Source organism: Cnephaeus nilssonii (assembly GCF_951640355.1).
Source record: "Cnephaeus nilssonii genome assembly, chromosome: X".
NCBI lineage: Eukaryota > Metazoa > Chordata > Mammalia > Chiroptera > Vespertilionidae > Cnephaeus > Cnephaeus nilssonii.
In genome coordinates this window covers 8,890,938-8,913,077 of record NC_137071.1, presented here as the reverse complement: position 1 = coordinate 8,913,077, position 22,140 = coordinate 8,890,938, and positions in this window count along the sequence as shown.

Genomic DNA, 22,140 nt, shown 5'->3' with positions numbered 1-22,140 from the left:
GTTATGCTGGTCTACAACCCAAATCTATTATCAGAGGGTTGGTAGCAAAGAACAACTCTTGAATGTGATCCCCTGGGTACCAACCAAGCCAATACTGGTAGCCCCATGGGTGCACTGAGGTCTCATAATCCATCCTGCTTAGATCCCTTCCCCCAACACAATTTTTCTTTGGCCATGAGTGATCCCAAGGTGAACCAGCTGTCCTGTTTCCAGGTGATAAGTCCCAAATTAACTGAATTTTACAAGGTACTAAGCATTCCTTTGCAAGGGTTCCTGAATACTTTCATTCAGACACACAGTGCCTGTATTCATCTCACCAAGAAAAAAATCTAAATTCCATTTCTCCAATTCCCCAGGGCTAAGCAATAACTTGAGCTATTCCAAATCTTAATGCTAGAACAACATTATCAGGCAGTACAAGGTTGCACCTTCATCTTGCCAAGAATAGATATTGAAGAGACAATTACTTTTTCTGCACCCTTCCAATTGGTATCATTTTTGTTTGTGTAAATTTCAAAGACAGACCCAGCAATGCTACTCTTGGGTATATACATCCAAAAGAAATAAGTGCCCAAACAGTCTTTTTTTTACATTGTTCACAAAAATACCCTGCAAGCAAATGTTTATATAAGCTTTTCTCATAGTAGGCAAAATCTCTGAAGCATTCACCAACAAGAGATTGGATGAACAAACTAAGGTCCATCCATACAATTGTATACTGCCTACCAATACAAAGGAATGAACAACAATCTCAAATGTATTATGCTAAGTGAAAGAAGCCAATCCAAAAGAGTACATCTATTTATATGAATTTCAAGAACAGGTGAAATTATCTGTGGTGTTAGAAGTAAGAATAATGGTTACCTCTGAGAGAGGCTGTTATTTGGAAAGGATAGAGAGGAAGCTTAACAAGCTGATGAAATTGTTCTATATCTTTATTTGGATGGTAGTGCTATGAGTGTGTAGATGAAAATTCATTGAGCTATACACTAAAGATTTGTGCATTTTACTGTAAGTAAATTATTCCTCAATTAAAAATATTTCAGAGAAAATGCAAAATAATAGTTAGAAGCCTCAGTGACACATTTGGATACAATAATATATGTGATGCCCGATGTTTATACTAATGTTTCATCTCACCTATATCATACTTTGTGAAATCATAATTTTATACTTTCTTCTAAATTATGTACTTGAACAGAAATTGATGGGAACCCTTTCTTCTGCAGGGCTGTTTGAGACAGGGCAGCATCCAAGAGAGTAAGAAATACCCACCCACCTCACAGTTTATTAGTGGTCTCAGTTTAAGATCACATTTGCTAAGGAGGTACTTCTTCCTTAATCCTCAAAACCTTGCCATGAATCATCAAGATAGGCCTCCTTTTATGAGGCCTACTGAATTCTACACTGATTGTTAAAGCAATAATTGCCCTATGCCCCAAGTTTCTTCCTTTTCAAAATCAGTCTTTGCCCATGTGAATAATTTATAACAAGTCTGGTTTATAAGACAAATACACAGGCTCTACCTGATTGAATGCCCCTTTCAGCTTTTCAAAATGCAATAAAGCAATTCAGTGATCTCAAATTGTTTTTCCAAGCAAGCATTTAATTACTGCACAATTACCTAGGCCCTGCACCTGAACTGGCACTTGCTAATTCTATAGTAAGAATAATGTGAAGATAAAGATACTACTTAGAAAATTATACTCCAGTTGGATACAACAGCACAGTGGGCTTCTTGACTGCTTATCATGTTTTTTAGCCCAGTAAAACAAATTAGAATTTCAAAGGAAGTTATTGCAGCATTGCTTACAGGGTTTTTGTTTCTCAACAGGCTAAGAAGAACCTGATGAAAGCTTGATTTATTATTGCATGTCAGAGTTCAAGGCCACTAACTGAGCTCAGCAGAGGCAAACCCACCAAGCTAGGTGAGTGAAGGACACTCCAGCAATCCTTTATATTTTATCAAAATATAAATGCATTAAGCACATAAGTTGCAACTGTAAAACCTGAAGAACTTTTAATTCACACCTATTTGCAGGTCATCAGAACATATAAATTGAAGGATAAAATGGCAAAGCAATACCTTCTTAAGGAGGCGTTAGAACCAGAAAATTAAGATCTACCAGTGGATCTTCAGGGCTTATCTGAGATACCTACACACCCATTACTGATCTCATGACTTTCTTCTAAGGGTAGATGGGGTGTTCTAAGAGCAGACCCTGAGACTTGTATCTGTCTGCAAGGAAGAGTTCCCTGGAGAAACCAGTAACGATAAGAGGGAAGCAGGACAGGGTTCTAAGAGCAGACCCTGAGACTTGTATCTGTCTGCAAGGAAGAGTTCCCTGGAGAAACCAGTAACAATAAGAGGGAAGCAGGACAGGGAAGGGGAGGGAGCCTAACAAGGGTATGATCTCAGGCATCAGGGGCTCTCAACTCATGTGGATCCCATGGGGGGCTCTGGAATACAAAGCACACATTGGAGCATGAGAGCACCAGTCAGTCATTGACTAAAGGACCTGGGATAGAGGTATGGGGAATAATCTCTTGATACCTTTGGGCTCTCTCCTAGTGTCCGAAGGTTGGCTCCAGTAGCCCAAGGACATGCTCTTAAAGAAAGCTAAAGTTAGTTGTGTATTGGTAAATGTTTAACAAGTGGCAGGGGGTAGGGGGACGGAACTTTGATTTGTGGCATTTCCTAATTTCCATGATGTAAATACTCCCACCAAGGCCAATGTCAAATGACTAACTTGATATCACTGAATATGTGGGCTTAGAAAGAGATGCACAGTAGCACCCTCCATTTATAGTATTTCTATTCAGATATAGTACACATAAAAAAAAACATAGATAACAGTAATAAGTAGCAAAATAATTAGGAAGTGTGAAGTTTTGAGTATTTATTTTTTGTGTAATATAATGTTTTTTATTTATATAAGTATATACTTACAATGTATTTATGTAAATATATATAGTCAATTCCCATTACTCACAATAGTTGTGTTCTATAAAATTGCTACAAACACTTATTTAGCAAATATTGAATCATTGCTTTTAGAGGAAGTGTAGAATTAGGTTCCTATGAGCCTCTGGTCAAAACATTTTGTCAACCCATCAATGCATAACCTTGTTTTATGTGTGTTTCTGTTTAATAACACCTTATTTAATATGTATTGCTGATTCATTAACATTGAAGTCACGGCCAACAGCACTGTAACTCATGCCTGAACAAAGCTTATCTAACACATGTGTTTTCTCTGTAAAGCATATCACAGGCTTTTTGTGCTTAGTAACACTAGACAACAGTTCAGCACTACACTTAGGAGCCATTTTAAACCGTGAAATCACCCACAAAAAGCACAAAAATGTAAAAAACCTGGCACTAAATATACCACAAAAAGGACACTTATTTACAGTATGAGAGCTGGAACAAGAAGGCCTTGTTCAACCTCAGCTGGCAACGTGCACATCAGGCAACTCGAGTTTTTCACAACTCTGCACATGCATATGTCTGCAAATGACTGCAAAAGTGCCCCAAGTATTGATTTGGGGCTTACAAGTAAATTTTAGCAAATAAGCAATGCACAAACATGAAATCCATGAATAATGGGGATCAACTATATAACTTAATTTTAAATAGTGTTTCTGTTTAACAACCCACTCACAGGATTCCTGAAAATTTAACAGTCAGCTCTTGTGAGCCTGGATGAGCCAGCTCCGGCACAGCATTGACTGTACTAGACATTATCTTGACCATCATTTCCACTGGCCTGTAAACTCCTATAATGCAGAAACCAGGTCTTGTTTTATTTCATTATTCCAGCACTTAACCCAATGCCTGGCCCATAGCAGTTAATCAGAAACAGTTAATGGATGGATAGGAGAATGAATGAATGCAACTCCCCTCTTTGTATTATTATGGCAAAATAATAAGCTCACGTTGGAAGAGCACTTTTATGTCTATAAAGTTCCTTTCCATGCAAAGGTTGTTAGGTTTTTACAAATTTGTGTGGCCAGCATCTACAATTTTACAGTTAAGAAAATGAGGCTCTGAGATTTAGGTGACTTCCCAAAGGTGACAGTCAATTAGGAAGAGAGCCAGGACTCAAATAAAATCTTTGTACTTCATATCCCATGTGCCTGCATCATACTAAGATTAGCTGTGTCCCTCCAATTAATAAGCGTGGACTGCAAGCACACCCATGCTGTGTATGTGCAGGGTTACCCACATTGGCTTCAAAGGTTTAAACTGAACAAGTCACTTATCTACCCAACAAACAACAACACAAACCACCTCTAGTAACAACAACTCTCCAGTCACTCATGGCATAAAATTTAGTATTCTGTATTTTTTAAAGTTTCAGATAACTGATACACAAATTATTTAACCACAGTTGTTTTTATAGGAACCTTTTTTTCATAAAATATATTTAAAACATATTATAGGCAGAAGATAATTTCTAAATTCTCAAACGACAAAAAGGTTTGTGCAAGCTACTGGCTATCTCCTAAATCATATTTCCTTTAAGAGTAGCTTATTTCCTGTGCATGTCCACACACCACAAGTTATCTTCTTTTTCAACTTTTACTAATGTTTTCTCTTTCACTTACGGCTGTGTCTAACAAAGAAAGACTTTTAACTGCCTTTGTACCTGATGTGAATAGAGAACACAAGAGCCACGTTGAAGTTAGGAGGCTAGTCAGCTCAACTTAGTGGTTAAACGATACAGTTAGGTAACCCAGTCTAACAAAGCATAAAATTCAAGTCACACCAAAAAAACCTGGAACTGCAAATAGCCTGCTCAATGGTACTGCCATTTTCAGAAATTTCACGCATCCTAACAGCAGTACCTGGTTCAGAGTAGGTACTCAGCAAATGGCTCAGTGACTAACCAGAGTCTACATTCCCCTCATAAATCTTCAGGAACAAAAAAAGTGTACAATCATTGAATGAAAGATCTTTCTCAGCTCTTTTCCTGGCCAATGAGCCACCTATCAGCTCAGCTACATTCAGGAAGAAGTTTGCTAATTATATGTGAAGTAGCTCTGCACAGCTGGGCACCAAGAGCCATAAAATGTATAAAAATGTATTAGTGTACAGTGCACAGCTTTATTTCCTTTATACAGAGAGCTTGTACACTGGCAAGAAATGAGACTGAATTTATCAACAGGATAAAATTATTCCCTTCCAAGAGTACAATCTGAAGAAAGAATTGAAAAGGTTTACTGAAACTCAATTAGGAATTGTTAAAGCCTTTTTTAATTGATAAATCCTTTGACCTAGGAATTCCACATCTGGGATTTTACCTTTAGGAAATAACAAAGGATTAATATATGAAGAGCTCCCACAAATGTGTATCAAAAAATATAAAGAGCATACATTTTTACTTGGCAAATGATTTTAACAGAAGATGTTTCATAGAAAGAAATATAAGTAACAAATAAGTATAGGAAATAAGTGCAACGGTAAAGCTATCATTTTCATCCATCATTCAGCCTGGAAGAATTAAAAACATTATTAACAGCCGGTGTTGTCAAGGGTGTGGAGAAATATATTGGAAAAGTGTAATTTGGTACTCCACATTTTGAGAGTTCACTGTGTGTATTTGTTGAAATTGCAAATGCCCATACTTTCTGGCCCAGCTATTACATCTCCAGGCATCTATCTTCTAAAAATATCTGCACATATACAAAAAGGTATATATGTTGCCGAAACCAGTTTGGCTCAGTGGATAGAGTGTCGGCCTGCGGACTCAAGGGTCCCGGGTTCGGTCCGGTCAAGGGCATATACCTTGGTTGCAGGCACATCCCCAGTGGGGGGTGTGCAAGAGGCAGCTGATCGATGTTTCTCTCTCATCGATGTTTCTAACTCTCTATCCCTCTCTCTTCCTCTCTGTAAAAAATCAATAAAATATATATTTTTAAAAAGGTATATATGCAAGAATATTTATTTCAATTGTTATTGAAAAACAGTTACGAACAACTAAAGGTCCATTACCAGGGAGTCATTGCATAAATTATGCCACATCAATTTAATGAAATAATAGACAGCAGTTTAACAGAAAGCAGTGGGTATATATTAATATGGAACAATCACCATGACATATTGTTAGATAGAAAAAGCAACTTGCATAATAACACATAGTGTAGGATCTCTTTAAAGGAAAGAAAAACTCTATATGAGTATGTACATATGCTTGAATATATATGTATAGTAGAAGGCATAAAGAGAGACAGACTGTTTGCAGTTGTTACTTCTGGGAAGGCGAGTAGATGGAGAATCAAAGTGAAGAGGCATTTTTACATTTTACTGTGTATGCTACAATATTGTCATAATTTAGCAAGTGAAAATGTATTTATGTATCACTTAAACGAGTTTTATAAAACAAGAAAAAATAAGTGATAAAGATTTTTAAAGCCTTCATCTAGAAATGACTTGCTATTGGAAGGCAACGGAAAAAAATGAAAGTTTTGAAAAGTAAAAATAAAAAGACTGAGTGAGTGTGTGTAGCTGAAGGTTCAAAGACCACTTACTGATTTGCTACCACAAAGTTAAAAATTCGTCACTGGGAAGAAAAGGCCAAGAATCACAGGGAATTGTGTTGGCTGCTTGGGCTTGACTTAACCTGATCAGAACCTGGGTAGAACGTAAATAAAAAAATTTTTCTTTCTACTTCTCTCTCTGTGGTAGATAAAAGATGGCCACAAATTCTATGCCATTTCTCCCTTCAAGAAATGAAGTCTACTGCCCTTCCCCTTGAATCTAAGCATGCCCTGTGCCTTGCTTTGACCAAGAAAACATGGCAGAAACAACAATGTGCTTGTTCTAGACCAGTGGTCAGCAAACTCATTAGTCAACAGAGCCAAATATCAACAGTACAACTATTGAAATTTCTTTTGAGAGCCAAATTTTTTAAACTTAAACTTCTAACGCCACTTCTTCAAAATAGACTCACCCAGGCCGTGGTATTTTGTGGAAGAGCTACACTCAAGGGGCCAAAGAGCCACATGTGGCTTGCGAGCCGCAGTTTGCCGACCACGGTTCTAGACCAAGCCTTTACAAGGCTTGGCAGTTTCCACTATCTAGGGCAGTGGTCGGCAAACTGCGGCTCGCGAGCCGCAGTTTGCCACTCTGTTGACTAATGAGTTTGCCGACCACTGATCTAGGGGAAAAGCCAGCAGTCAGTTTAGAAATCTGACTATCCTGAGACCACCATGGAAAGGCCCAACTAGCCATGTGGAAAGTCACATGGCAAAGAACTGAGAGCCCAGACATATGACCCCGACTGAAACATCTCAGCCAATTCCCAGTTGTTCAAGCCACCTAGTCAAGATCCAGACCTTGTGGAGCAGAAACAAGCCATCCCCCCTCTATCTCTCCAAATTTCTGACCCACAAAATCATGAGCAAATAAAAGAACTATTGCTTTAAACCCCTAAGTTCTGAGGTAGTTTGTTACTGAGCAATAGGTAATCAAAACTCTCTGTGCTGTTCATTTTCTCCCCCTTCTCTCAACTGTAAGAAATTGCTACAGGGACTTGTAGTATGACACAGTTGGCTTTTTATTAAAAACTAGAGGCCCAGTGCATGAATTCATGCACTGGTGGGGTCCAGCCGGCCCGCCCATGGGGGCCATCAGGGGCGGGCCAGCTGGGGTGAGGGGCCGTGGGCGGGGCCGGCCAGGGCAAGGGGACGCAGGCTGGGGTGAGGGGCCGCAGGCATTCTGATCGTTCTGCCGTTCAGTCCATTTGCTTACTACCCTTTCATTATATAGGATCCTATAGTTACAATGCTGACCATGTAAACTAACCATCTGACCCAAGAGATACATCGTGCCAAACACTCAGAAAGCTATCTTTCTAGAAACTTCTAACTAAGTGTTGTCAGAGAGCCAATAGTGCATGGGTGTTTCTGAGCTGGAAATAATCAGGTCATTATTGATTTTGGAAAACCAAATTGCCAACCACTGACATCACTAACATACTCTGTACAAGTTCATCCCGAGGCTGGGCCCTCTAAAGGATATACCCTGGCTTGTCCACCTGGTCCTTCTACATGCCAACCTAGGGCCTAACTAGCATAGATGGGAAGCGTCTGGGAGTCATTGAGGGTCTGAGGAACGCAGCAAGTAAGGAAGGTGTAGGTGGGAGCAAAGCCACAAATGTGGCCTTCAGAGCCTAGCACTGATCTCTCAACATGACTGAGAACCAAGGAAATCTGGCCATTTGACTTCTCACAGTAGGAAGTGGGCAGTCCATGTCAAACATGGCCTGGAGCTTCCCCAAATGCAGTTTTTCTGGCACACTGAAAGGGGAAGTTGCTTGGTTTCCCTAAACCTTGAAGTTGGTCTGTCCCTAAGAATCAAAGCTTCTGACATGCGCATCTCCACTATTCACCACTGTCCAGAAATTAAAAAACACTGTATCCGTCCAGAGGAATATGCACAGATATTTCCGACTTCACTCTCACGATTAAAAAGTCACTGAATTGCTCTTTTCTCATGTTGGGATATTCTGAAAGTTAACTGGGACTTTTCTGGCTAACATACAGTTAAAGTTTTGAAACCTCCCCAAAATTATAATTTTCAGTTGTTCTGCATAAATAGATGTAACCAGCATCTCATATAGATCTAGAGCCTTGCTATTCTGTGGACCAGCAGCATCAGCATCACCTGGAAGCTTTTTTAGAAATGCACAGTCTCAGGCCCCACTCGAGGTCTAATACATCAGAATCTGCTTTTTCACAAGATCCTCAAGAGATTTGTGTGCATACTAATATTTGAGAAGTGCTGGTCTAGGGGATTCACATCCTTTAGCTGCTGCTCCAGGAATAAACAGCTCCTCTTTCACACACACACCCCCCCCAAAAAAAAATTTCTTGCAGGCAGATTCAGTTTTCAAAAAAAACATGAAAAGTGGCTTTGAAGAAGAAAAGTAGACCCAAATAGACAAACATCCTGCCTCATATAGCAAGAACTTGATTAGTAGGGGTAGCCTAGATGAATGCTGCTCTGGGTTGAATTGTGTCCCCCACCCAAAAGAAACATTGTTGAATTTCTGTCTCCCAAAACCTTAGAATGTGTCTTTATGTGGAAATAGGGCATTGCAGATGTAATTAAGATGAGATCATACTGGAGTAGGGTGGACTCTTTGTCCAATATGACTGGTGTCCTTATAAGAAGAGAAAAGGACACACACAGGGAGAAGATGGCCATGTGACTATGGAGGTAGAGATTGTAGTGATGTATGTACAAGCCAAGGAATGCTACATTTTGCTGGAAAACCGACAGAAGCTAGACAAGGCAAGGAAGGATTATCCCCTATAGGTTTCAGAGGGAGGAGGCCTTATTGACACCTTGATTTGGAATTTTTAGCCTTCAAAACTGTGAGATAATAACTGTCTGTTGTTTTAAGCCACCCAGTTTGAAGCACATTGTCACAACAACTATAGGAAACTAATACAGCTGGGGAAGGGGCTTAATGGGGTTTATACATTGTCTATAAGTGTCCCACATCCTTTCTTAGCTCCAGTGAGGGTCTACAGTGTGTCCTATAAGGAATCCCTCCCATGGTTTAAAATTCTGTAAGTACTATGGCTATCTCTAGTGATAATATCACAGAAACAACTTTTCTAGCAATAAGAAGGGAACAGAAGTCAAGTATTTATTTTTTAATATATTTTTATTGATTTCAGAGAGGAAGGGAGAGGGAGAGAGAGATAGAAACATCAATGATGAGAGGGAATCATTGATTGGCTGCCTCCTGCACGCCCCCCTACTGGGGATCGAGCCTGCAACCCAGGCATGTGCCCTTGACCGGAATCGAACCTGGGACCCTTCAGTCCACAGGCCAACGCTCTATCCACTGAGCCAAATCAGCTAGGGCAGAAGTCAAGTATTTAAAAGTGCTTGGAAAACCTGCCCTTCCTTGTTTTAAGCACTGCAGGAATAAGAAGGAAGTGAAAGATGGCACAAATGCTGTTCAGAACCTCACTCCCTCATCAGGAACCCAGCAGTAAAGCTGGCTGGATTCATGAGGAGGACCCTAGAAAAAACCTCTCTCATCTGGCCTCTTCTTAGCTCTGTTCCTCTTGCCAAAGCAAGAAACTTACTTGGTTTTGGCTTGTTCTATTTAGTGCCACATAGAACTTTCTGTTGTTCTTCAGCAACATCACTGATGCTTTGCAACGCTGAACCTCAGACTGAGAGGGGAAATCCTGCCCAGTGCCCTTTCTCAAGATACTGAATGTATGCTATTTGTTTTCTCTTATCCCTCCCTGTGGTTTACCAAGCATTTCGAAAGATCTTAGAGCCAAAAAGAACCTCAGTAAACATCTGGCCCAACTGTCTTACACATGATGAAATGGAGGTCCAGAAAGGTCAAATGCTGGGCAGCAAAGCCAACATAAAAATAAAAAACTCAGCCTGTCCAACTTCCAGGCTCTGCTAACTTCATGGCCACAGTAAATATACTGCCTCTTGACCATTTTTCATTAGAGGCAAGGTTTAGGAGACCACAACAACAACTTGAGCAAAGCCTTTGAAGTTGAACAGATCTGTTTGAGTTCTAAATCTTCCACTTATGTGTTAGGTGACCCTGAGCAATTTAACCTCTTAGTTGCCTCATCCTATACAGTGAGATAATGCCACCTACTTCAAAGATGACTGTGATACTGATGCGATAACAAATGGGAAGTTCTGTGTCAGTGGAGTGGTTTCAGCTGATAATGTCTTCAACTCTACCCCTCCACTCCCCCACCTACCCCCACCCTTTAGTATCTTTCTGTCCCACCATCTTTAGTGTTGGCTACAGCCTCGGGCAAGTAGCAAGGTGGCTGCAGCAGTGCCAGACATCTACAACAGCACAGAAACTCCAGGGAAGAAGAGAGTCTATCTTTTTGTGGCTCTCTCTTGGGAGTGAGGGGACTTTTTTGAGAATACTCCCAGTAGGCTTTCCTCAGTCTCATTGGCCAGCTTAGGTCACATGTTTATTTAAGAAGAATGGGAATAATCTTAAACACACCAGGCTATCCCTGAAGATGTGGATGAGATCATCTTCCCTGAGAGTTACGTGGTTGAAAAAAAACGTGGGGTTCTGTTAGGAAAGAAGGCAGAATGAAGGCTGGGTAGTTAAAAAGTACTGACAATTACAATAGATGTTTTTCATTAACTTATTTTATTGCGAGTGAAGAAAACACTTCTGAGGTATCTTAGATAACACTTCTGACAAGGTTTTACTGGTAGTAACTGATTAATTCCCTTCTCTTCCTCCATGCCATTTCACCCATAGGGAGTTTCCTGACATTCCTACTATGACATCCCCCCGACCCCTTTGGGAAATATGTTAACTCTTAGCTATTCATCTCCTCACTCACCAAATATGTGGGCTTCCCCTCACAGTAGCATTGGAAGTAAATATCTAAGGATAAAACCATTCATGTAAATACTGCTTTCAAGTTTATAAAACTGTTTGACACATTATCTCATGTTCACTTCTACATCTGAGAAAAATGGAGAGGTGAAATGATTTGCCCAAATTCCTAAGCCACTGGTCGGCAAACCACGGTTCACGAGCCACATGCGGCTCTTTGGCCCCTTGAGTGTGGCTCTTCCACAAAATACCACGTGCAGGCACGCACGTACAGTGCAATTGAAACTTCGTGGCCCATGCGCAGAAGTTGGTTTTCGGCCTGGGCGAGTCTATTTTGAAGTGGCATTAGAACACTCAAGGGGCCAAAGAGCCGCATGTGGCTCGCGAGCCGCGGTTTGCCGACCACTTTCCTAAGCTAATAAGTGACAGTGCTATCAAGAATGAGAACACAGATGCAATGTGCTTTCTACTATTCTGCATTACTACAAGGAATCCCAGGTAGAAATTTGGTATATAAGGCATTCATGAGGAAAAAAATGTTATTGGTGCTAACTGAACTGTGGGTTTCTATAGTCCAAACTCTAATGGACCCATTCTTTCAAGATCCATCCATTTTCTAATCCAAAAATCTTCCTAGAAGCACAAATAAAACCTTCCTTAGTTCAAAGTAGAGCTTCTCCTTTATTTATCAAACATTTACACAGCACTTGCTACGTGCCAGACATTATGCAATCTGCTTTACAAATATTAATTCATTTAATCCCACTTAGTTCTATCTGCTTAGTGAAGTCCGACGTCCTTAGGTCATACATATCTCACCAAAAAAAGCCTTGTATAATTTATTCCATTGGAAATTTACCAAAGGATGAGATCCTTAAATGGTCCAGAATTCAGAAACAGATCAAGCTTTTGGGCAAAAAATCTTTCTAGCGATATCCATCCTTTGTCCTACTCTTTTATTAGAAACAACCTATGCCCAAATTACCCAGTCAGGGCAAATATATGTAAACAAATCATGCTGCAGTCTGAAATTGCTTGAAGAAAATTCTGTATTGTCCTAAACTTATTATAGAACATAATCCTTCATAACCCCTTTTTCTATTTTGGCAGATTATAATTTTCCTTAAAAGGTGAGGGAGCTTTCTGGTTGAAGTTCGGGAGAGCCAAAGGGCATTGATTGGTGCTGCTTTTGTGTCAACACATTCTTAATCTTCCTGTTGGTATTTTCAAATAACAGATCACCCGTGGAAATTATAAACTGTACTGTGTAAATGTCCCTGTGAAGTGCTGCCATTTGCAAGAAGAAGGGCTTTCTGATAGCCCGAGACGTCACAATATGTCTCCCTGCTTTTCGTGTGACAGTAATTAGTATCTAAGCTCTGAAGTGTTTACTCCCGCAGCCGAGATGATATTTATAACAAGTTCCAGCCACGAACTGCTACTCTTTACAACATATAATCCTCATTTCCAATATGGAAGGATAAAGCCTTCTAAGTATTAAAAGAGAAAACCTAAGGTACTTTCTCCCATCTGATAGTTTGGAATAACCCTTTTAAGGAGGATGCGGTTGATAGCCTTGCATACTTACAAAAACAAGTCACAGTTTTATAGCCCTGATCAACCAAGTACCAGTGCAGGCTGGGGGTTTTATCTTACTCTTTTTTTTCTCTTTTTCTTTTTTAAATTTAAATTTGCCACAGGTAAAATAAGCCAATAAAAATTAGTGTGCCTCACACCTTGGGGGACTGAGAAAATTCTGTTGGATTCTAAGAAATTTACTTCTGTGAAAACATGGTACAATTTGCTAGAAATAAATTGCCTTTGATTGAACAAGCTATCACATATTAGGCACTCCTTCATGTGTCAAATAAATTAAAATTAAGATGCCCTCCTTCAAACTGTCTATACCAGAGCTTCTCAGACTTTAGCATGCATAAGATTTTAGCATTTTGTCAAAATGCTCATTCCTACCCACCCCAATGACTCTGACTGAGTAGGGCTGAGGTGGAGCCCAAGATGCTGCCCTTCTAACAAGACCTTGTTAATGCTGATACTGTTGGGAACCCCCCCCCCCAGTAGCTTCTTTACTGAAGGCTAAAATTCCACCTTTGAAGATTCCTTTCCTAGGGTAAAGAAATATGCAAATAAAATATACTAACCCATGTTATCAAGTAAAACTATGTTGTGAATTTGGATTTCAGTTCAATTCAGCAAAGTTGCTCTGTTGCCTTGCACGGTGCCAGCTGAAGACATCAGTTTCACTTTTAAGGAGATTCAAATCTATACATCTACATAAATAACAACACAGCCCAGCGGGCATGGCTCAGTGGTTGAGGGTCGGCCTATGAACCAGGAGATCATGGTTCGATTCCAGTCAGGGCACATCCCCGGGTTACAGGCTTGATCCTCAGTGTGGGGGATGCAGGAGGCAGCCAATCAGTGATTCTCTGTCATCATTGATGTTTCTATCTCTTCCTCCCTCTCCCTTCCTTTCTGAGATAAATAAAAAAATAACAACACAAATTATAATGAGACTGTAATATGACAAATACCAAAAATGAAGTACAGAATTCTATGAGATTATAGTGTTCAGGGAGTATCAAAGTGGAGTTGAATAGTCAGGAAATGGTCAAAGAAAGCTTAGAGAGAAGCTTTGTGCATTGCTTTATACTTTGCCATAGAGCTTCTACATAATTGCAGTTCTCCTATAGAACAATCCTGTGAAGTATACGTGACTTTCTCCATTTTATAGATGAAGAAATGAAGGCTGAGAGAACTAAAATAATTTGCTAAAGTTACATTGCAAACAAATTAGTGAGATTGGAAATGGTGAAGCTAAGACAAAGGACTTCCCCAAATGAAGAGATAACAACAAAGAAATTACAAGGTTCTAATAGTAGCAAAAATATTCATAGTAAATGGATGACATTTCTTTTACCACTTAATGCCAGGCACTGCCCTAAGAACTTAATATATATTACTTCCTGTAATGCTAAAAAAGCAATTCCATAAAACAAGTATCATTATTATTATTATTATTATTATTATTACTAGAGGCCTGGTGCATGAAATTCATGCACAGATAGGGTCCCTAGGCCTGGTCGTCAATCAGGGCCAATCTCCGGGGCGACCGGCTGGGCAATCAGGGGCCCCCACTGGCACCTGCCTTGGCTGGCCTGGGGCCTGCAGGCTGAGAGCAGCTCCTGCTTTGAGCATCTGCCCCCTGGGGGTCAGTGAGCATCATAGTGACTGGTCGTTCCACCTGCCGTTCCCATGTTCAGTCGATTTGCATATTAGGGTTTTATTATATAGGACTATTATTATTATTATCCCCTTTCATGGAGGAGAAAAACTGAGGCACAGAGAAGTTAAGTAGCATGTGCATGGTCACATAGTGAACAGTGGCCCTGTCAGAATTTGAACCCATGTCTCTTAGATTTTTAGTAGAGAGCAAGGGATGGATCATATAACTAGAACTTTGGTGCTGGAGGTGAGGGATGTATGAGGTTAGAAAAGGGTCTTGACTGTCTACCTAAGAACAGCTGACTTGATGTGGTAAGCAAAGGGAAGTTCATAAAAATTTTATCTTAAGTATGGGAATGAAAATATTAGAGACTTGTTTTAGAATGATATCTATAGCAACAGTGTCCAGGATGGTTTGGAGGGGAACAGAGAAGAGGAGCCAAGAAATTAGTTATGGCTGTTGGGATTCACCTGAGGCCTGGAGCCGGAAGAGTGTGAGAAGCCCCAGGTAGGTGCTGAATCACAGGAAGGTGAAGAAAGGGCTCCAGAATTGTGCCTCTGCCCAAGGCGGCCTGCCACGAACAGGCATCACGAACAACCTTATACATTGGGGGCCTCAAATAGACCTTAGAGAAGCCTAGAATCTTTACGTTCGTGAGGTATTCTACACTTTGCCATAGAGTCTTCATCTACTCTCATTGGACTTTAGAATAATCCTGGAAAGTAGATATTACTTTCCCCATTTTGTAGGGAAATTAATGAAGGCTCAGAAGGTGAAAAGTAACTCACTGAAGTTACAAAACAAGGAAAGCTGGAGCCGGGGAATAAAGTTCAAAGCTAACATTATGATTCCCTGAAAGAAAATTTGGACACATCTCACAATTTGGTGATTTACCATGGCAACAGGTCATAGGTTCCTGCCATCTACTAATGAAAAGAGGCTTCCAGGATCAAATAAGATTAGGTTAAACTGGGTTGTCTCCTGCAGAACTTCTCAAAGCCTGTAATGTATGTGTGCAGCATGGTGACTACAGTTAACAATACTGTGATATCCTATCTAATAAAGAAGGAATATGCTAATTGACCCTCACACCATCGCAAAGCTGGCAGCGCCCACAGCCAAAAGATGGTGGTGCCCAGTCCCCTCAGCCCCACCTGCCTCCGGAGTCCCCCAGTCCCCTCATCTCCCCAGCCACCCAGGGCCAGCCCAAGGCTCAGACAAGCCTCAGATGGTGGCTGCCCAGCCACCCAGGGCCACCCGAGGCTCAGGTAACCAGGGTCGGCCCAGGCTTGTGCTGCTGGCAGTGGCAGCAGCAGAGGTGTGATGGGGGCATCGCCTTCCCCTGATCGCCGGGTCACCTCCAACCCCTGAGGGCTCCCAGACTGTGAGAGGGGCAGGCCAGGCTGAGGGACCCCCCCTCCAGTGCCTCTAGTAATATATATATTTGAAAGTTGCTAAGAGAATAAATCTTAGAATTTCTCACCACCAGAAGAAAACGGTCACTATGTGGGGTGATGGATGTATTAAATAACATTGTGGTAATCATCTCACAATATTTAAGTTTATCAAATCATCATGCTGTATGTATACCTTATATGTACACAATTGAGATATGTCAATTATATCTCAAACTGGGGGGTGAGAATCAATGCAAACACACATGCACACACACACACAATCACATGAAGGCTATAGTATACATCATTTCCCAAAAAGAAAATATTGGCTCATGAAAAGTTTGTTTTTTTACAGAATATATTTAACTGGAGGGTATAGTATGTGGAACCCTTTTCTAAGAAAATTATTCTCAATAATCTCTCCATATGATTGCTTACTAGACCTAGAATTGAATTCATTTAATGTCTTTGGGACTTCCATTATTCTATATATGAGGACTACCATTATTCTATGTATGAAGAGCATTTAATAAAGGCTGGTCACTAAAAAAAATAAGTATCCCCCACTATCTGAATTTATACAAACTCTCACTATCTGAACACAGAAACCAAATAGATTTGGAAAAGGAATACTTATATTTAATTCTCTCCAATGAGATACATATTCATTAACTTCCTTAAGGAATAAATAGAAGGAACCTTATGGAAATGCATTTATTAATAATAAAATAACAGGCCATGGCTGCTCAATTGCCTGACTTCACCATTCCCACCCTTCTTAACTCATTTCTTTATTGGAGAGTACTAGAAACCTGCAGACTACATTTCCAAGACTCCCTTGACTGTTGGCTTCTAGTTGGGTTCTGAGAATGGGAGAAAACAACAGGAGGTTGGAAGGTGGAAGACAGGGAGAAGACATTTTTCTCCTGCTTCTGGTGGTATCTCTGGCAAAGCAGAAATATACTTCTATCTTTCCAGCAGCGGTGGTGATGGCCAATTGCTGGGGGGCTGCCAGCAATTGAGGGCTACAGTGAGAGTAGCAGATCTGACTTCATGGACAGCTACAGGCTCCAGTGAGTGGCCTTTAGTGTTTTCAGGAGTGACAGGATCCCAAAAGAGTCAGCAGTGTTTGAACAATTTCAGTGATATATACGCTCCTGGGCTCTGGTAACACCTCTTTCTTTTTGCTCCTCCATTTCTAGCAATGGTTCCTCTAGTCTCTAGGGTAGTTTTCTGCAGTTACTACTCTTGGGTTTTTCTCACCTTCCCCTTGAGCTTCTTGTGTCTTGCCAACACTGTGATAAACCATCCCGCATATTAAATCCCCTGTGAAAGACCTAGAGTGGATTCTGTCTTCAGACTGATCACTGATACACCCACACAACTAACTTTTCCTATACTATTGCAATATTTCTCAAACGTTCCTATAGAAGCCCTCTAAAGATAGAGAAGGATGAATGTGATTTCTTTTTTTCACCATACCTGGCATCTGATGGTTTAGTCCAAAGCAGTCTTTAAAGGCAGTAAATATATTTTCAATCTCTTGTATCACATTAAAAATTTTATTTTTATAAAAATATGCATCATTAATTATTTGACATTAAAGATGCATCAAGTTTATTGTGTAGTTCTGCTTACCCTGGCATGTCACCACAAACTGGTATGCCTTATGGTGCAAATATCTCCATTTGAAAAGGTAAGAAATCCAGGTGCTATATGAGGCTGTCATAGCAATACGTCACCAAAGGACTAGCACTTATCCTTTAAGATCAAACTTTGGGAAGCAACTTGGCCAAATGGAAAACATGTGGCTTTGGAAGCAGACAGGCTGGGTTCCAATTCTAAGAGACATTTGCTAGCTGTGTGACTTAGGGCAAGTTTCTTGGAATCTCTGAGCCTTGGTTTCCCTGTTTATAAATTGAATCTCTACCATACCAAGTTGTTATGAGGATTTGCTATAATATAGGTAAAGTGCATGGGACCTCATAGGTGCTTCATAAATTGTAAATTGCTATTGTCATTTTCTGCTAATGTACATTATGGCCTTTCTTGATTGGTTTCCAAGCTCCTCCTCTCTGTAGCTCTTGGGAATGAAAATGAAACTAACAGCCCATTCCCATGTCCATCCGCCAAAAGAAGGCTTCATAGAAATCAATAGTTGCTTCTTACCAGGAAGAGAATAGGACTGCTTAATCCAATGACTGACAGTTAGCCTTAACGTCACCTGACAGGGAGCTGCTTCATGAAGGGGGTCAACAATGACACCTCTACTATTTGTGCTGCTCCTCTTATTCTCTTAAGTTCCAGAGTGCCAAGTAATGTCTGGAAATCTAGGCACAGCTTCTGCCCCATGGCTTATAGTACACACATACTTTTCTATAATTGTAGGATGTATAAAGTCAATGCTGAAACCACCCTGGCTGTGCCACATTTAACTCAAGGCAAAAACATTAATAAAATGGGCAGCCTTAGCTTCAAACTTTTGGGAGAGGGGTGTACTTTGGGATTGTTGAGGTTTTTTTATTCCCCTGCCCCTGAGCAAAACTTACATTTATTATTAGAAGCTCTAATAGTCATAATAAACAATAAAAGTGTCAAGAAATACATACCTCTAAGATACTATATTTAAAGGACATTTACTATTTGTGAGACAGAGGGTGTGGTTCCAAGCTATTCGCATTGCCTCCTTTCATTCCTTTTCTCCTATCGTCCCCATGGTTCTCTTGTAATCACTAAATGCTAACTGGACCAGTGTAAACAGACTCTGTTTTAAATTGTAAATGAATGGTAATAAACCAGAAGGAATTAGATCTTAGATTATAAAGCTTTATTTTAAAGGATTGTGAAATTGGTGGTCAATTGATTTGAAAAGAGGGCTTGGTACATTTATAAAGTAGCAGGTACTCGTTTTGTGAAACAATGAAATATTTTATAGAAATGAATTAATTCTGTTTACTTTAAAATGTGATCAGCATATGTACATCAGCATTTCACTCATAGACACAGACAACAGTATGGTGGTTACCAGAGGGAAAGGGGTGGGGATTAGTAAATGTAAAGGGGGTCAAATATTTGGTGATGGAAGATTATTTGACTTTGGGTGCTGGCCATACAATGCAATATACAGATCGTGTAGCATAGAAATGTACTTGTGAAACCTGTATAATCATATTAACCAATGTCAATAAAAATAAAATGTGAGCAGCATATGTACATCAGCATTTCAATCACCCAAGACTTCAGTTTAACTGATTAATAATCTAAATTGGTTTAGAAATGTACTTATGCATATGCATTTATTCATTCAAAAAACAAGGTGGTCTATCTCCAAAGCCAGTGCCCATAACCACTGCACATCACTACCCCCAGCAAAAGGAGGCATCATCAACACCCACAGGACTTCTGCACACATGGCATACTCCAAAATTCTAAAGTGAAGGTGTAAAAACAGTGCAACCACGGTGAATATCCTATTGATTTGGCTCACTGTCCAAAGTCATGCAATTTCCCAGCCCCCAGGTTCCTGTGTTTTTAGAAAAACACATTGTCTAAAGTAGCAGCATGAACTGCTTCTTCAAATGTTTTTAAGTCTCTGTGCTGCTGGCTCAGATAGTTTTCTTGCTAGCACAGGAAAGCAATCAAGCCAATAAGGAAACTATGAAGAAGAAAGCTTCTTTAAAGAGATCTGAAATCATCTCTCGAAGTATGTAGAAAGGGAGATATGTTTGCAAAACAATAAGAACTGTCTCCAAAATTTTCTGAAAGCTTTAGCAATACCAAGCACTTGACATTGCTAAAAAAATTCTTTAATCTCTCAAATAGTAAAGACCTCATAGCATCAGTTTATTAATAACAAAGGGTGTGTGTGTGTGTGTGTGTGTGTGTGTGTGTTATCTCAGGCAGCTAAAACATATCTTTCCTAAGAAATATTTTCTAGATTTCATCATTCCTGGTCATAAATTATGTATTTCTAAATTTTTGTTAGCAAGCTGACAGAGTCAGTTGGACAATTCTTTCTGCAGCAGCCTAACTTAACAGTGATTTCATATCACAAACTTCACTGTGCCTGCTCTGATTAAGTTTGCCATTTGAAAATAAAATGGTTTAAGGAAAGAGAATTCATCTTATATGGAAAAAAATATGATAAAATTTCATTTGCTTTCACACAGTCCTGGGGAAGGCCCAAAACTCACTTTTCTTTTATTGGTCTCAAAAAATTGAAGTTGTTTTAATAGCATTTCTTTCTTTTTCTTTTCACCTATTGTCTTCTTCCATCAAATTTATCTATGTATCTCCCATTCCTCCTTCTCACCCAACTCTCCTATTCCCACCCGCCTATGTGTCCCCTGCATCTGCTATCTTCCTTTCTGTCTCATATTCTTTATCCTATAAGAATTAAATCAAGTATATGCATCACATGTTCCACTTCTGCCGTTGGTCTAAAGCAGGAGTCAGCAAACTACAATCTTCTGGCCAAATCCAGCCCTCTGCTTGTTTTCATAAATAAAGTTTTGTTGGAAGACAGCCTAACGTATTTGTTTACACACTGTGGCTGCTTTCATGCCGCAATGGCAGAGTTGAGTAGTTGCAACTGAGACCATATGGTCCACAAAGTGAAAAATATTTACTAGCAGGCCCTGTACAGAGCAAGTTTGCTGAACTCTGATGTAAAGCAATGGGCCCCAGAATCCAACAGCCATATATCCAAGGTCTTGAGAACACTTATCTCTCTGGTTTAGGGGACTAGATCACCTGGCATCCTGTAAAATCATTCAACATCCCTCTCTGTCAAGGTCTCTCATTTGCAAAATCTAACCCACAAAAAGTCACCTTGCTTCTATTTCAGAAGGCTGTGATGAGCATACATGAAAATATATTCCTAGTATATGAATGGGAAAAGGGCTTGAAACTCGATAACTTCAGGTGCCAGGAGGAAGGACACCATCATGAAAAGCATAAATGACCTAGGCAAGAAATAGCTCCCATTTTGCAACTGGAATCTGAATCACAGTATTTACTTTAACTACCTGTTCACCTTTACATCTACTCTCCTGAGAGCACTTGTGATAAGAAAGCATAAGGCCAGTTTCAAATGCCTGCTGCAGAGGGAATTTGGGGGCTGGGTCCACCATTGGAGCTACTGGGCTCAACATCAACCTAAGATCCCATAGCAAGCTGCCAAGAGCTGATATTGGCTACAGCTGCTTTGACTTCATTCTTTGGCTGCTGTTTTCTCAAGATGTTCCCAGATTTCCACTTTCTGACTGAGGCCACCACCCTGCTTGTTATACCTTCAATTTATAATGTGTGGTGTTGTAATTCAGGCTGTTTGAGGATAATCTACTTTCTCCTCAAACTAATTTGGCAAGATGAGTCCCTTAGAAAAACATGGATATGGTACTGAGAGCCTGTGTGGTGATCTTGTGTGTTTTTGGAATTCTTCCTCACTCCTTAAATAGAAAATTGGAGAGTAAACACCCTGTGGGCTAGTCACAAAATGGCAGTCATCAATACAGCAGCATCTTCAGGGACATAGGAGGAACCACCTGAAATTAGCCCAAATAAGCCCCCTTCCTATACTATTTATTGGAGAGAGAGACAGAGAGAGAGAGAGAGAGAGAGAGAGAGAGAGAGAGGAGAGAGAGAGATCAACTTGTTCCAATTATGCCTTCATTGATTGTTATCCAGTTATTCATTGATCCCTCTCAGCCCCAAAGCCACCCTCCCATGCTGTGCTCTGTGACGCCAGGGCTTAGACTCTACAAACCATATTTCTGCTTTGCCAACTGCACACTTTTGAGCTCTGCCAGCAAGACTTCCCCCCATTCAGGGGTCTGTGTCTGGCCCTACAAGGCCCTCCTCTGAGCTTAGAGATGTCAGTACCAGCCAAGCCATGCCCCTCCTCAGAGGTCTGAGTTGCAATATATAGGGCCACCCCCCCACCCCCGCTCAATTTCCAGGCTCTCCTATTTCCAGTGGCTTCCTTTGTTCCCTGGGCCTCCAGGATGGGAGATGTTTCCCCACAATTGCTACCTCCATAACACCTAAGAGTTATCCTTTTACTCTTTCGGCTACCTAGTTAAACAACTTAATACCTAGTAAACAATATCTTCATAGGAAAACCTCACGG